The sequence below is a fragment of the Thalassophryne amazonica genome, chromosome 2 (genome assembly GCF_902500255.1).
Source record: "Thalassophryne amazonica chromosome 2, fThaAma1.1, whole genome shotgun sequence".
Lineage (NCBI taxonomy): Eukaryota > Metazoa > Chordata > Actinopteri > Batrachoidiformes > Batrachoididae > Thalassophryne > Thalassophryne amazonica.
In genome coordinates, this window is record NC_047104.1 from 124,177,781 (window position 1) to 124,192,138 (window position 14,358).

A 14,358-nucleotide genomic window follows, 5' to 3' on the forward strand; every position below is an offset into this window, starting at 1 on the left:
AATTTCTTCACTGATTTCCTCCAGAACTATCTGCCAAGCTAGAAAACTGCTGCATCCTAGTAAGAGCACAATAAAACTGGAATGAATCTGAATAAGGAAAGTTGGGTTTTTTCTCACCAAAATGCTGCACTCACTGCAGTTTATTCTTTGTAATAGTCCCAGATTGGATTTCAGAGCTTCTAGAATTCAAACATTTTCATGCGGGTGGTGTTTGGGGGTAATTTTGAGTTACAGCTTTTTTTGTTTTCACCACTTTCATCCCTGAATATGTCAATCGTGAGTCACTTTTTGCGGATTAAAGTTACTAACTGGGACTCCTGTCTTGTTGCGAGAAAGAAATGAGAATCGTCCTCCGTTCTGTTCACACAGTTCCAAAAGCTCTGCCAAGTCAAGTTAGAACGATAGAGTCCAGCCGGAATTAATAACTTCAAAGCAAAACACAGTTTAAATCAATTGACACCTCTTTCCAAATGTTGTAATCCAGGCAAACTGCTATCAATCAAAATGTTTTTTTTTCCTCCCAAAATGAGACGTCCTGTGCTGATGTGCAGCAGCCAGCTGAGCTCAGCACAGAGGTATGGAGAGACATTCATGCAGAAATGTCTGAAAGGAAATGCTTTTTACAAAAACTACAGATTTTATTTATTTTTATTTATGTCCAGAGATCAAGGATACAGTGAACAATTTCATATTTATTTACTTTAAGACTCAATAAAATGTTGTTGACATAGAAAACCTGTAAAGCTTACTTTTTGTTGTGTGGGCCGCCAGAAGAGGAGGTACTGCTGGCCCACCACCAGAGGGCGCCCTGCCTGAAGTGCGGGCTTCAGGCACGAGAGGGCGCTTCCGCCTACAGGAACAGCCGAGGTGACAGCTGTCACTCATCAACCATGACAGCTGTCACCGATCATCTGCATCCCACCTTGGATAAAAGCAGGATGACACCTCCACCACATCGCCGAGATATCGACTTCTGTGAGAGGTAACTTTCTCTGCCAGCATTAAGTGATTCCAAGAGTTATTGTGTTGCAGCTGTCAACCAGAGGACCGGCGTGGGTCGCGACTGTTTCGTCCTACGTCCCGTCAGATAAGTGGTTAAACAGACGCTGCACGAGTGTGTGTTAAAGGTGGAGGTGGAATTCCCACCGTTATTGTTACTGGGTGTACACACACCCACACTTGACTGTCTTTGTTCTCCGCCAGCAGTACCAGATCCGACACGCTGAGACGGTGGCCACCTGGGGACTTCGGGACTTGGCGGCTCCAGTATCCTTCAGGTTCGGTGGCGGTGGAAATCGTGTGGTTCCAGTTCATCTCCAGACGGGCGTCTCCTATCGTCGAGCCTGCCCACACGACACCTTCATTAATTGACTTGTATCTATTCTGTAATCTGCTGTGTGTGGTTGTGACATTCACAACAGTAATGTTATATCTTAACTTTGCACAAATGACAGAATTGACATAAATGGAGTTATTCTTTCAGTATTCATTTTATTTACACCAAAGCATAAGACAGCATTGCTTTATTTTCCAAGACCTTGGCCTGACGGCAGTGTTGTGATTGAGTAGAGAATTGAGCTTCGTGGCTTTTCTCAGCTGCGTTTGTGTTGGAAGCCATGCAGTAAGCTCGAGTTTCCAGCAGGGGGCAGGATGCTCAAAGACAGAAGTGCTGACTCATTGTTTGGGTCTGTCATCGCCTTTGATGCTTCCAGAAGCGATCGTGGTGTTAAAACTCAAAATGAGCTTGTTAGTAGTTGCAAGTGTACTGGAGACAATACTGGAATTTATCGGTTATCTGTAACCTCTGATACATTTTTGGGTGGCTTATCGTTTTATCTTTATCAGAGATAACTTTTCAGTTATCTGATTATCTGTTATCGAAGTTAATTTTTTGGTTATCTGTGTCCACCACTGCTTGTGGACCAATATAATCAAGAAGGATCAGTGTTCAGGAAGCCTTAGCAATGCTACAGAGCATGTCGGACTGTGAATCTGATGGTGGAAATGTGGACGACTTTACATTTCAGAATGAAAATGTCATCACCGATTCTTCAAGTAATGAGGATGCTGTCTGGGACTGGGCCAGGTCAGGGCGCTGAGCCCTTGTTTTTCCCCTTTTCATGGTCTCCCATCTGCTGCGGCCTTGATTTATTAGTAATTATTTTCATCATGTTTTATTCTGAAATGTTTTTCTTGACACTTTGTTCTTGTTACGATTCACTAGTTATATTATTTTCATCATATGGTTATTCTCAGTTCTATTTTGATTTGTCACTTTGTTTTGATTTGTCACTTTCATCATGTGTTTATTCTACGTTCTAATTTTGCTTTGTCACTTTCTTTCCTTGTTACTTTTATATCCTGACCATGTCTCAGTTCCATTCTATTAATCTGTGTTTTCATGGTTGATTATTTAATTATCGTTTGCCTATTTTTGCTGTTCTCTTTTCTGTTTGCACCTTGTCAGGTTTTGTTTCTTTTGTACTTAGAGCTTATGTCTGCCTGTTCCAGGTTAGTTTTGTCATGGTGTTTAATTTCTTATTATTCTCTGAGCAGTTTTATCTAGTTTATCTCCAGTCTGCTTTTCTGTCTTGTTAAGTCCGTCTCGCCATTTTCATGTTTAGTCTAGTTCTCATGTTCTCTGCTTGCCTCTACTGGTGGTTGGCTCTCACTGCGGTATTGTATCACTTCCTGTTCCGGAGCACAGCGGTGTTTTTCTGTATCTGTTAGCTGTTTAATCTGCGCAGTTAGATTGATCTAGTTATCTAGATTACGATTTGTTTCCCAGTGTAATCTTTACGTGCCTTAACTAAAGCACTCCTGCTGAATCACCTCTAAATTATTTACACATTATTCACTTTGCGTGTTTTTAGGAATCCACTAGCTTAGCGTAGCTACTAGCTCTTAGCCGATTTAGCATGGCGGCTTCTCCTGTCTCTCCCGCACTTTTCTGCTCTGGGTGTGAAATGTTTAGTTATTCCTCGGCCTCCTTTAGCAGTAACGGTACTTGTAATAAGTGTAGCTTATTCATAGCTTTGGAGGCCAGGCTGGGCGAATTGGAGACTCGGCTCCGCACCTTGGAAAATTCTACAGCTAGCCAGGCCCCTGTAGTCGGTGCGGACCAAGGTAGCTTAGCCGTCGTTAGTTACCCCCTGGCAGATCCCGAGCAGCCGAGAAAGCAGCCCGACTGGGTGACTGTGAGGAGGAATCGTAGTTCTAAACAGACGCCCCGTGTACACCGCCAACCCGTTCACAATTCTAACCGTTTTTCCCCACTCGACTTTCCTGCCGAGGATCAAACTCTGGTTATTGGCGACTCTGTTTTGCGAAATGTGAAGTTAGCGACACCAGCAACCATAGTCAATTGTCTTCTGGGGGCCAGAGCAGGCGACATTGAAGGAAATTTGAAACTGCTGGCTAAGGCTAAGCGTAAATTTGGTAAGATTGTAATTCACGCCGGCAGTAATGACACCCGGTTACGCCAATCGGAGGTCACTAAAATTAACATTAAATCGGTGTGTAACTTTGCAAAAACAATGTCGGACTCTGTAGTTTTCTCTGGGCCCCTCCCCAATCAGACCGGGAGTGACATGTTTAGCCGCATGTTCTCCCTGAATTGCTGGCTGTCTGAGTGGTGTCCAAAAAATGAGGTGGGCTTCATAGATAATTGGCAAAGCTTCTGGGGAAAACCTGGTCTTGTTAGGAGAGACGGCATCCATCCCACTTTGGATGGAGCAGCTCTCATTTCTAGAAATCTGGCCAATTTTCTTAAATCCTCCAAACCGTGACTATCCAGGGTTGGGACCAGGAAGCAGAGTTGTAGTCTTACACACCTCTCTGCAGCTTCTCTCCCCCTGCCATCCCCTCATTACCCCATCCCCGTAGAGACGGTGCCTGCTCCCAGACCACCAATAACCAGCAAAAATCTATTTAAGCATAAAAATTCAAAAAGAAAAAATAATATAGCACCTTCAACTGCACCACAGACTAAAACAGTTAAATGTGGTCTATTAAACATTAGGTCTCTCTCTTCTAAGTCCCTGTTGGTAAATGATATAATAATTGATCAACATATTGATTTATTCTGCCTTACAGAAACCTGGTTACAGCAGGATGAATATGTTAGTTTAAATGAGTCAACACCCCCGAGTCACACTAACTGTCAGAATGCTCGTAGCACAGGCCGAGGCGGAGGATTAGCAGCAATCTTCCATTCCAGCTTATTAATTAATCAAAAACCCAGACAGAGCTTTAATTCATTTGAAAGCTTGACTCTTAGTCTTGTCCATCCAAATTGGAAGTCCCAAAAACCAGTTTTATTTGTTATTATCTATCGTCCACCTGGTCGTTACTGTGAGTTTCTCTGTGAATTTTCAGACCTTTTGTCTGACTTAGTGCTTAGCTCAGATAAGATAATTATAGTGGGCAATTTTAACATCCACACAGATGCTGAGAATGACAGCCTCAACACTGCATTTAATCTATTATTAGACTCTATTGGCTTTGCTCAAAAAGTAAATGAGTCCACCCACCACTTTAATCATATCTTAGATCTTGTTCTGACTTATGGTATGGAAATAGAAGACTTAACAGTATTCCCTGAAAACTCCCTTCTGTCTGATCATTTCTTAATAACATTTACATTTACTCTGATGGACTACCCAGCAGTGGGGAATAAGTTTCATTACACTAGAAGTCTTTCAGAAAGCGCTGTAACTAGGTTTAAGGATATGATTCCTTCTTTATGTTCTCTAATGCCATATACCAACACAGTGCAGAGTAGCTACCTAAACTCTGTAAGTGAGATAGAGTATCTCGTCAATAGTTTTACATCCTCATTGAAGACAACTTTGGATGCTGTAGCTCCTCTGAAAAAGAGAGCTTTAAATCAGAAGTGCCTGACTCCGTGGTATAACTCACAAACTCGTAGCTTAAAGCAGATAACCCGTAAGTTGGAGAGGAAATGGCGTCTCACTAATTTAGAAGATCTTCACTTAGCCTGGAAAAAGCTCTATAAAAAAGCCCTCCGTAAAGCTAGGACATCTTTCTACTCATCACTAATTGAAGAAAATAAGAACAACCCCAGGTTTCTTTTCAGCACTGTAGCCAGGCTGACAAAGAGTCAGAGCTCTATTGAGCTGAGTATTCCATTAACTTTAACTAGTAATGACTTCATTACTTTCTTTGCTAACAAAATTTTAACTATTAGAGAAATAATTACTCATAACCATCCCAAAGACGTATCGTTATCTTTGGCTGCTTTCAGTGATGCCGGTATTTGGTTAGACTCTTTCTCTCCGATTGTTCTGAGTTATTTTCATTAGTTACTTCATCCAAACCATCAACATGTTTATTAGACCCCATTCCTACCAGGCTGCTCAAGGAAGCCCTACCATTATTTAATGCTTCGATCTTAAATATGATCAATCTATCTTTGTTAGTTGGCTATGTACCACAGGCTTTTAAGGTGGCAGTAATTAAACCATTACTTAAAAAGCCATCACTTGACCCAGCTATCTTAGCTAATTATAGGCCAATCTCCAACCTTCCTTTTCTCTCAAAAATTCTTGAAAGGGTAGTTGTAAAACAGCTAACTGATCATCTGCAGAGGAATGGTCTATTTGAAGAGTTTCAGTCAGGTTTTAGAATTCATCATAGTACAGAAACAGCATTAGTGAAGGTTACAAATGATCTTCTTATGGCCTCGGACAGTGGACTCATCTCTGTGCTTGTTCTGTTAGACCTCAGTGCTGCTTTTGATACTGTTGACCATAAAATTTTATTACAAAGATTAGAGCATGCCATAGGTATTAAAGGCACTGCGCTGCAGTGGTTTGAATCATATTTGTCTAATAGATTACAATTTGTTCATGTAAATGGGGAATCTTCTTCACAGACTAAAGTTAATTATGGAGTTCCACAAGGTTCTGTGCTAGGACCAATTTTATTCACTTTATACATGCTTCCCTTAGGTAGTATTATTAGACGGTATTGCTTAAATTTTCATTGTTACGCAGATGATACCCAGCTTTATCTATCCATGAAGCCAGAGGACACACACCAATTAGCTAAACTGCAGGATTGTCTTACAGACATAAAGACATGGATGACCTCTAATTTCCTGCTTTTAAACTCAGATAAAACTGAAGTTATTGTACTTGGCCCCACAAATCTTAGAAACATGGTGTCTAACCAGATCCTTACTCTGGATGGCATTACCCTGACCTCTAGTAATACTGTGAGAAATCTTGGAGTCATTTCTGATCAGGATATGTCATTCAAAGCGCATATTAAACAAATATGTAGGACTGCTTTTTTGCATTTACGCAATATCTCTAAAATCAGAAAGGTCTTGTCTCAGAGTGATGCTGAAAAACTAATTCATGCATTTATTTCCTCTAGGCTGGACTATTGTAATTCATTATTATCAGGTTGTCCTAAAAGTTCCCTAAAAAGCCTTCAGTTAATTCAAAATGCTGCAGCTAGAGTACTGACGGGGACTAGAAGGAGAGAGCATATCTCACCCATATTGGCCTCTCTTCATTGGCTTCCTGTTCATTCTAGAATAGAATTTAAAATTCTTCTTCTTACTTATAAGGTTTTGAATAATCAGGTCCCATCTTATCTTAGGGACCTCGTACTACCATATCACCACAATAGAGCGCTTCGCTCTCAGACTGCAGGCTTACTTGTAGTTCCTAGGGTTTGTAAGAGTAGAATGGGAGGCAGAGCCTTCAGCTTTCAGGCTCCTCTCCTGTGGAACCAGCTCCCAATTCAGATCAGGGAGACAGACACCCTCTCTACTTTTAAGATTAGGCTTAAAACTTTCCTTTTTGCTAAAGCTTATAGTTAGGGCTGGATCAGGTGACCCTAAACCATCCCTTAGTTATGCTGCTATAGACGTAGACTGCTAGGGGGTTCCCATGATGCACTGTTTCTTTCTCTTTTTGCTCTGTATGCACCACTCTGCATTTAATCATTAGTGATTGATCTCTGCTCCCCTCCACAGCATGTCTTTTTCCTGGTTCTCTCCCTCAGCCCCAACCAGTCCCAGCAGAAGACTGCCCCTCCCTGAGCCTGGTTCTGCTGGAGGTTTCTTCCTGTTAAAAGGGAGTTTTTCCTTCCCACTGTAGCCAAGTGCTTGCTCACAGGGGGTCGTTTTGACCGTTGGGGTTTTACATAATTATTGTATGGCCTTGCCTTACAATATAAAGCACCTTGGGGCAACTGTTTGTTGTGATTTGGCGCTATATAAAAAAAAAAATGATTGATTGATTGATGTTGATGTCTGATTCCTGTTTTCAGTAATATTATTCAGTTGTAGCTCAGTTTTGTTTTTGCCTCTTGGTCCCACTCCACATCCTGCACCTGCTTTCATGTCCTCATCTCACACCCAGTTATTTATGTTCACTTCACGTCCTGCACCTGCCATGGTTTTGTCTTTCTTTAACTCTGTCTATTTATGTTTTTCTCTCACTCACGCTCTGTGCACCTGTTCACATATCTTTGTCTTTTCTTCACTCCACCTTGTGTTGTCCTCCCTCACTGTCTTGCACAATGTAGTATCTTTGTTCACTAGCCACACCCCCTTCTTGATTGTTCCTCACATGCACCTTGTTAACTCCTGTCTTATTTAATCTCCACCCAGCCATCACACCCTTGCTCGTTTGTTGTCCTTGTACACTAACCAGTGCTGTGTCTAGTCCTGTTTTGATTTGCCATGTATCCAGATCCTGCTTTGTGTTTTTTGACTGCGCCTTTTACCTTGCCCATGATGTCTGTGTCTGCTCGTGCCTTTGAACCCTGTTGCCCATGACTGCATTTTTGCGTGACCCTGTTTGTGCTTCTGCCTCACCGACTGATCACCTGTGTACCAAACCAGAGACTGAATTCAAGACCATGATTTCTTCTACATCCAAGCCTAGTCCGAGAGTTTGCATTTTGGGTCCAAACACTTCGGGTGCCTGGCACCCGCCGTGCCTGATAGATGCGACTGCTCTTGCACCAGTAAATCCTCCCCTCCAAAGATGCACCAGAAGACAGGCGGTCAAGTATGTGATTGAGCAGGACAGTTCAAACACAGACGCTACATTGGATGAGGAGGAAGACCCCCCCCCCCCCCCCCCCCCCAGCAAAAAACAAAAGTTACTGATTTGAGCATAACATCTGGATCCACAGAGAAGGCAAAAGATGACACTGTGTGGTTCCACCACAAAGTTGGAGACTGTTCTGCTCATGAAACTCCACAGACAGCATTCAGTGGATCTGGAGGGCCAACAGAGTTTGCAAAACGCAAAATCAGGAGTCACCTTCAAAGCCTCCTATGTTTCCCCAGCTGGCAGATGAGTGTCTACAAGCTGATGGCGTTCCTCACAATCCTTTTCTGAAGGGCTGCCAAGGGCTACGTTGGTGCCCTGCGATTCATGTGGGCCAATAGATTTGGCAACCCAGATATCAAAGACATAATGCCCTGTAACTGCTTTCTTGAAATAAAGCGGTACCTTCACTTCGACAACAAGGACACCCGCAAGGAACGCTTACAAACGGACAAATGTGCAGCAATTTCTGACATTTGGCAGCGGTTTGTTCAGAAGTGTGTGTCGTCCTACAGTCCAGGGCAGCATATGTTACCATGGATGAGCAGTTATTTCCGTCAAATGTTCATTGTCCCTTTCTGCAGGACACTGCATCCAAGCCTGACAAGTTTGGAATCAAGTTTTGGATTCCTGCATATCTAGACACGAAACACATGTGTAATGCCATCCCTTACTTAGGAAAAGATCCCACTCGTCCGGTGGGAGAGAGGCTGTCAGAGAATGTCGTTTTAAAGTTGATGGAACCATTTATGGACCAGGGAAGGACTGTAACTATGGACAATTTCTTCACCTCTCTGTCTTTGGCAAAGAAACTTCTTCCACGAAAAACAACTCTGATTGACACCATCAGCTACCAGCAACTGCCAAGGAAACCTTGGGCCACCAGTTGTACTCAACATGAGTGTTCACATCTGGAAGTGCCTTGCTCATGGTGTACGCAGAAATCTCTCTGTCTTCTGAACGCCATGCATCAGAAAGTGGAAATTGTGGACACCCGAAAACAAAAACAAAACACTGTTGTTGATTACAACCATTTCAAATGCGGTGTTGATATCACGGACCAGAAATTGCGCAACTACTCCGTGCGTGCAGGAACACGGAGATGGCCCATGGCTGTGTTTTACAACCTGATGGACATGGCTGCCACAAATGCACATGTTTTATACACAACATGTACAGAATCAAAAGAAAGTCGGCAATTGTTCATGCTGGAGCTCGCCGAGGCACTTCAACACAAATATTTACAGGAAACGACACTTGGGGAAGTGCGCAAACAGCAGCATCGTGAGATGAGAGTTTCTCAGAAGAAAAAGACGCAGAGCCAGGTGTGCATACTCTGCAATAATAACAGAGGCACTGAATGTTGTGTACACTGCTGAAAATACACCTGTGGCAAATGTAAGAAAGATGCACCTTGGGAATGTGGAAACTGCTAGTTATGACATCTGTATGCTAAATTTGTGTGCTTTGTATAGCCTCCATATGTAACAAGCCTTTTGTTTGGGAAAATACTTTTTTTTTTTCCTCCTGAAGTTATACTTTCTGTTTGTTGTTATTCCAAGATGAAATGGGGGTGGGGGGGGGGGGGTGCTAATCCCAGTTCTATGACATTGTGATCTTAGTAGAGTAAATTGTCATTGAAATTGGTGCTTCGCCTACAACCAAATTACCATTCATGAAGGATTTTCATTAGAAATACTTCTGCCCTTCTTAAAATGACAGACAATTATTAAAATAAGTGTTTTTTTATGAGAAAGAGAAAACATATAATAATGATGATAAAAATTGGGTAAATAGGGTAAATCTGTTTGTAGGCTAAATAAAATATAAAATGAAAAATGGTTACTGTTAGTCCATGAAATAAGATATGACCTCAATGAAATTGACTGCAAAATGAATAATGTTACAGGGGCAGTGGAAACTAATGGTGGCAGACAAACTGAGAAGTGATCTCCAGCTTTTGCACTCAAGCTCAGTTAGACACGACAGAGGAATGCGGCCTGGCCAGAGGTATCAGGAGAGAAAAGCAGCCTGTTGTTTCTTTGGAATGTGCCAATTAACACTTGAAGGCCCAGACAGTTTCACCTGAGCTGCATGTTAATTCCTCTCCATGTGTTAGCATATGGAAAGGAATTAACATGTTTTGCAAAGAGGACGGGCAGGCAGCAGAAAAAATCCTCTGGGCCTTCAGGTGTTTAAGTATTATAAATTGTGTTTTTTTTTAAATATTTAGCTCCTCTGTGCGCGCGACTTTCCATATGTTTGCACTGTGTTCATGCGTACAAACACATGCACGATACCATCGCATCGTGCAAGCCTGTCCGACCATGTGTCCCTCCCGACAGCAGGTGGAATGTTTTGCGGTTCCCCATTTCATTTTTGGTTCACGGATTTTCTTCTGGTTTCTGCGTCTTTCATGTTATGTGTGAACTGACCCTAAAGTTTATGTTGGGCTGTTGACATCAACGCACCAGTGATGCACACCAAAATGTAAGTCTCTTTTCTGTTGTTTATAAATTAATGGTTTTGTTGTCCATTCGGCTGCTCCCGTTTTTTGTGTTCGGGGTCGCCACAGCAGATACAACCAGATCCGCATTGATATTTGGCACAGGTTTTACGCCGGATGCCCTTCCTGACGCATAATATAATGTCAAATTACAAGGATCTAGTTTAACCATTATATAAAACAAATAATGAATGTTTTTGCATTCTTTCAATGGAATATTCATACCACTGAACTCATACCCTTACCAAAAAATAGTACTGATAAGTATATAAAAAGTAAACTAGAAGTATACTTGAAACATACTTGCATATACTACTTTTTGGTAAGGGTAAACATTCATTATTTGTATCATGTGGGACAGATTTGGCAATATAATTTAGCCAAATCTGTCTAATAAATATACGAAGTCTGTCCATAAAGTATAGGTCCTTTTTATTTTTTTCAAAAACTATATGGATTTCATTCATATGTTTTTACGTCAGACATGCTTGAACCCTCGTGCGCATGCGTGAGTTTTTCCACGCCTGTTGGTGACGTCATTCGCCTGTGAGCACTCCTTGTGGGAGGAGTCGTCCAGCCCCTCGTCAGAATTCCTTTGTTTGAGAAGTTGCTGAGAGACTGGCGCTTTGTTTGATCAAAATTTTTTTAAAACCTGTGAGACACATCGAAGTGGACATGGTTCGAAAAATTAAGCTGGTTTTCAGTGAAAATTTTAACGGCTGATGAGAGATTTTGAGGTGACACTGTCGCTTTAAGGACTTCCCACACAGCGGGACGTCGCGCAGCGCTCTCAGGCAGCGTCATCAGCCTGTTTCAAGCTGAAAACCTCCACATTTCAGGCTCTATTGATCCAGGACGTCGTGAGAGAACAGAGAAGTTTCAGAAGAAGTCGGTTTCAGCATTTTATCCGGATATTCCACTGTTACAGGAGATTTTTTTAATGAAAGACGTGCAGACAGGTCCGCGCGTCGGCTCGCAGCCGCCGCGACGCTCCGCCACAGGAAAAACACCTCTGTTGGAAGCCTTAAGGACAAGTTGGAACATGTCCAGCTGTTAAACAATTTCTCATATACTCACTCCACTGAAAGCCATCAAAAGCCGCCTGGATTTTACAAATGGTTATCAACACGGAGGTGTTTTTCCTGTGCCGCCGCTCTGTGCCGGCTGCGTCCCGACGCGCGGACCCGTCCGCACGTCTTTCATTAAAAAAATCTCCTTTAATAGTGGAATATCCGGATATAAAAAGGACCTATACTTTATGGACAGCCCTCGTATGTAGTGCCAACTAAATTAAATTAAATTATCTTGCATGAATGTGCTTTATTTGAGTTGGGCCAGCATATATTTATTAGATGGAACTCCAATCCAGTGAGTCAGTTTTTTGAGTACGTTTTGAATACATATGTATGTGAGACAGTCACCAAAATCTAAGAACAGCTAGTACGCCTGTGGTTGCCGACGTGGCAGCAGCGTAGTCAGTAAACAAAGCGTTAGATGAAGCTGGAGCTACAATTTTGCAGCTAGTGATATTTCATGCAAAATGCACATTTTAAACATTGTGATTTCTCAAGAAATATTTGAGTTATGAAATTATTTTTACATATATGTGTAGATATCAGTGCTGCCCGTGCAATATTTGTCCCCACTCTCGTAAGATCTCGAGGTTTAATGAATATTGTGGGTGGGAGAGTTTTTGCATGGCACCAAAATGGCTGACATGAAGCCCATATCTGAGTGCCACCATATTGGTAGCCGTGGCAGCACTGACACTGACTAAACTACGATTTTAGCCCATGGCTATAATCTGACATATTTACACTTTATGTGTTCATTAATATGTGTTGTCCCTTTTAAATAAATAAATGAAATGAAACGATGAACCCATAAATGGATAAAGAGGTGGAGTGTGGATGGTTCTGCTGTGTGATGAAAGAAGCTTGAATACAGCCCTATCATCAAGTCCAAACCAATTTGATGATAACCTTGGTTTGTGTGCTTATTAAGCCAGACTAATGCACTACTTATTTTATATGCAATCATGCATTAAATGGACCTAACGGATGAAGACACCAAATGCTAAAAGTGCTAACACCGTTAGCATTCATTAAAAAATTTAGTTTTTCACTCATTGTGAATACTGAAACAGGGACATCTTACATGATCCATTAGAACATTTCACCACACAACGAGCCATATCATATAACAGCTGAGTAGATCTTTGCAATTTGATTGGTGGGTTGTATGTCAAGTGACATGATTTATTCGCACCATTTGCCATTGTGTTTCATTTACCGTGCAACAGTGCTTTTTAGTGTGCAATTCTGGTACTATATGAAATGCACACTCCGACCACTGCGCGAACCTCACACAACAGGGGGGCACCATTTAGCTAAACATGGTGGAGTTTGTTTTGCTGACGGATGACAATTTGAAGGAGCTAACTGGCTGTGCTAATTCTTCTAACACACACAAAAACACAAACAAATCCTCTACACCGTCAGCTGTCTGGAGGAACGTAGAGCTGTTAGGATGAAGTGAGGATGAGGAGCTGGACAAATTTCTGATTTGATTTTTCACTGGACTGAGGAAGTACACAAAGTCAGTGCACAGCATCACGGACTACTTTGTTTTTGAAATACATATCTGACTGTTTTTGCAATTTGACTGAGAACAATGTTGGTCTCCTATTTAAAGTTCGTATTGGACTGTTTAGCACCAGTGACACACACCAAAATGTCCCTTCTCTGTTGTTATATATCAAATATCAAATAACAAGGATCTATTTTAGCCATTATATAAAACAAAAGCTCAAAGGGAACGACTCTGGCTCACCCACGGGTCATAACAGAGTGGGAAAATGACATGAAAAAGTGGCCCTCGATTATTTTTAACGACTTTGTGTTGTCACTTGGCGTGGACGGTTTGGCTATGAGAAACTACGAGCTTTGTGCTGCTGCTCGTATAAAAGCACAATCAAGTTAAACTACTACCCGACAAGTAGTACCACCATAATGCCAAGATTACTTAACGTTAATATACATATGGTGTTATTTTATGCAGTGCTTGGTTGTATCAAACACCATAAAATGAGTAAATTAGATAGCAGCTGACGCTACAAACACAGCTTACCCGTTTGTCTCACTAGCATCCGCCGTGGCTTCTTCAACAGAGCATTGTAGCCCAACCATTTCTCTGGGTAAGAATGCAGTGGTGTGTTTTTTTTTTTTTCTCCATAAAATAAAAAGAACAGACATAGGGATGTTTGGGTGGATTTTTCAAATTCCGCGCCTTTAGCCAGCACCGAAAATCCTTGTCTTTCAATGGAGGAGGGAACAAGTTAAATGCTGGTCCACAGCACTCAGAACTCTCCTTTCTATGTTCAAACATCGTTCTGAAAGTGATAGTTTCCTCTTCTTCCAGTTGTTGTGGCACCCACAAACTTAACAATTAATGCTGCTCATGTCTGGGCACTTCTAACATACTGTGTTCCCACGTAGCTAATCATCAGACGCAGTGGCAAACCGGAAGTTGCTTGACAAAATGTAGCCGCCCACCCTGATTTCCTGAATAAGGTGAATAGAGATCAAAATCCTTTTTTGTACCAGGCCGTAAACATGTTTATTTCTGCTCTAAAGTTGGACATTTTAACATGGACTTGAATGAGAACCTGCTTGCTTTTGGAGCCAGCCTCAAGTGGCCCCTTAAGGAACTCCAACTTTTTCTTATTTCGAATGGGCTTCATCTGAGACCGTAAGC